Source organism: Cupressus sempervirens, chromosome 1 (assembly GCF_028749045.1).
Source record: "Cupressus sempervirens isolate cs-2001-9-10 chromosome 1, ASM2874904v1, whole genome shotgun sequence".
Lineage (NCBI taxonomy): Eukaryota > Viridiplantae > Streptophyta > Pinopsida > Cupressales > Cupressaceae > Cupressus > Cupressus sempervirens.
In genome coordinates, this window is record NC_143118.1 from 319,625,909 (window position 1) to 319,629,565 (window position 3,657).

General features: G+C 38.3%; 1 pseudogene; it reads left to right on the plus strand.

The window, feature by feature from the left end:
- Positions 1 to 894: 894 nt before the first annotated feature.
- Positions 895 to 3,371, plus strand: LOC149577431 (pentatricopeptide repeat-containing protein At1g11290, chloroplastic pseudogene; annotated as a pseudogene).
- Positions 3,372 to 3,657: the final 286 nt, after the last annotated feature.

The window sequence follows — 3,657 nt, forward strand, 5'->3', positions numbered from 1 at the left end:
GCCAAGCTGAACAATTTTTATTGTCTAAGATAACAAAGACTTCAAAGTGGCATGTAGAAATGAGATGAAAGTAAGGATGATGTGTAACGTTCTAGAGAATTCAATGAGTGAATGCTTGAAATTTGTGTGCCAAAAAAAGTCCAATAAAAGGGAAGGGGAACATACATTGTTAATGTGGCTAGCTTGAAAGGAATGAGGAGGCAATGAGCAATAAATGTAAGAAGTAGATGTAGAGGGTGACAAATTCATCACTCACCACATGACATAAAGCCCCAATACCATCATCATTTCACAAAACCTGGACAGTCAGATTTATGTCATGATTGGTCAACCACCCAAATCATGCACAATTTTTTAACACATTAGATAAACCAACAATTTACACATCATGAATAATGTCTCAATTAATTTATTTTCCTATTGCTAAATAGTTATCCTATGTAATTTTAAAAAATAATAAAAAGGGCACCATTACTAATCTTCTTCCTTAAATAATATAAGATCAATAATATAAAGATTTAAATCACTAGAATAGCCATTCAATTATGCTTTCTTCCTTTTACTTCATAGACACATTCTATTCTCTTTCTATTTAAAAAAAAGCTTATATTTAATGATGAAAAAACTTAATCTATAATATTATTATCATGCTTCAATTACGTAGTCTTATATATAATGAGTTGCATTCACGAAAAAATTATTCTTGTGAACTACTTGGTACTCCTCAAACATAAATTTATAAAAAATCTACTCCAAAAATGCACAAAAATTTAATTTCTAACTACTAGGAACTCCTCAATGGTGTAAATATACCAAGTGTTTGTTCGAAAGCGGTGATTATGCGATACGTATCAACAGTTGTCATCGCCCTGTTTGTCGCCAGTGGAGATCGCTTGTCAAATTTCGAATTATTTCAGGAAATGCAGCGGTCGATTTCCCTAAAATCTTGCTTTAACTTCCTTCAATGACACTTCCAAAGTTCAACAAGCTCAGACGGTATAAATGTCTTCAGAAGCTTTCCTTTTATCACCGCATTCGTGTTCATGCCGTTACTTATACCGAACAAAAACCCGAAATTTGCAGCATCTATACTCTAAAATATAAGTCCTGTAATGTTAATTTTTTTTCTTTATTAGAGGCTTGTAAAGATATCGGAACTCTCAAGCAAGTCCATGCCCAGATTTTTGTGACTGGTCTCTCTCAAAACCTTCTTCTGGGAACCAATCTGGTAAATATGTATGCTAAGTATGCAAGCATGGAAGATGCGTGTCAATTGTTTGATAAAATGCTTGAACCAGATTCATTTTTATGGAATGTGATGATCAGAGGGTATGCTGCGAATGGACTACATGAAAAGGGACTGAGACTGTACTGTCAAATGCAGCAGTCAGGTTTAGAGTTTAACAGTAGAACATACACATTTGCGCTAAAGGCATGCGCTGGCTTATTTGCTCTGAAAAAGGGTAAGGAAATCCATAATCATGTAGTTAAAATTGGATTAGAAATGGATGTTTTTGTAGGGAATTCTCTTGTGGATATGTATGCAAAATGTGGATGTTTAGAGATGTCACGCCAAGTGTTTGATAAAATGGCTAGGAGAGACGCGGTCTCATGGAATGCTATGATTGTTGGTTATGTGCAGAATGGATGTGCTGTTGAGGCCTTGGGGGTGGTTAATTGGCTGCAGTTTGACTGTGTAAAGCCTGATTCAATCACTTTGATTAGTGCACTGCAGGCGTGCGCACTGTTGGGGAGTGAGAAACAAGGTATGATTATGCACAATCATGTAATTCAGAGAGGATTTGAGTTTTATAATTCCGTGATGAATTCTCTTATAGACATGTATGCTAAATGTGGGTTTTTAGCAGTAGCGCGGCATCTGTTTGATAAAATGGGAAACAAAGATGTGGTCTCTTGGAATGCAATGATTGCTGGGTATGCACAGAATGGGTTTGCCAGTGAAGCGCTCTTGCTTTTTCACCAATTGCAGCTTGTGGGCATCACATCCAGCTGTTCTACCTTGGTGAGTGTCCTTCAAGCGTGTGCCCATTCAGCAGCTCTGCAGCAGGGCAAGTGGATACATGGTTATGCGATGCGAAGAGGATATACTGAAGTTGTTATAATGACTGCTATCATAGACATGTATGCTAAGAGTGGAAGTATAGCAAGTGCTCGGAAAGTGTTCGACAAAATGCGTGAAAGAAATGTGGTTTCATGGAATACAATAATTGCTGGATATGGAATGCATGGATATGGAAAGGATGCTACTGCGCTCTTTTACTCTATGCAAGAAACAAGTATTGAAACGAATGAAGTCACCTTCCTTTGTGTTTTGTCTGCTTGCAGTCATGCAGGTATGGTTGATGAGGGCAGGCAATACTTCGATTATATGATTCAAGACTGTTGTCTCACTCCTCGGATGGAGCACTATGTGTGTATGGTTGACCTTCTTGGCCGTGCTGGACACCTAGAAGAAGCGCACGAACTTATTGTAAACATGCCATTTGAAGCTGATGATCGTGTCTGGGGAGCTTTGCTTTCTGCATGCAGACTTCACTGCAATATTAGTATGGGACAAAGTGTGGCAGAAAAACTTTTGAGTTTAAAGCCTGAGGATTCTGGGTGCTATGTATTGCTCTCAAATATCTATGCTACAGCTTGTATGTGGGATGATGCAGAAAAGGTGAGAGAAATAATGAGAGAGGGGCATACGAAAAACACCAGGGTGGAGCTTGATTGAGGTAAACAACAGGGTTCATGCATTCCTTGTTGGAGATAGATCACACCCACAATCAAAGGAAATTTATGCAACATTGGAAGCCTTGACTATGCAGATAAAGGAGGCAGGGTATGTACCCAAGACAAACTTTGTGTTGTATAATGTTGAGGAGGACTTAAAGGAACACATGCTACTTTGCCATAGTGAAAAGCTCGCAATTGTTTTTGGGCTTATCAACACACCACCTGGTACCACTATTCGAATCACAAAAAACCTCCGCATCTGTGGGGATTGCCATGATGCTTCTAAATTCATTTCTAAGATTGTAAGCCGTGAAATTGTTCTGAGAGATGCAAATCACTTCCATCACTTCAAGAATGGATTATGTTCTTGTGGCGATTACTGGTGATATATTCAGAATCAGCAAAGAAGTCACCTTTCATAGCTAACATTTTCTGCGGAAAGTTTGGTTCGGTGTGATATGATATGATATGATAAATTTTGATGACGTCCACGAGACTAAAGTAGTCTATGGAACCCAAGCAATCACCCTCCTAAGTCAGGAGCGGAACTAGTCAATTGTAAAGTTTTGGTTAACTTGTCTCTCCTTCTCTGAAGTTTGGTAATCAAATCCGCTGCTCTCTTCACTTGATCTTCCTCGAATAAACAGTTGAAGTCCTTGTTCTGCATTATTTTTATATAACCAGATCTGATGTCATTGTAAGCCAGACATTTTTTGACAAAGTGCTGCTCTGTCTCAACTATTCCCATATTACAAAATAAACATGTTCTGTTTGCCCACTCTTTCTTTGGAACTTGCCACCGACCAGTTTCACATCGCAACTGATGTGAACTAGTTCGAAGTTGTGCCATCAACATTTTTGCTTTTCAGTTAATAGGTGCTCTTATATAGGCCTTTTCATCATGACTAAAAGTGG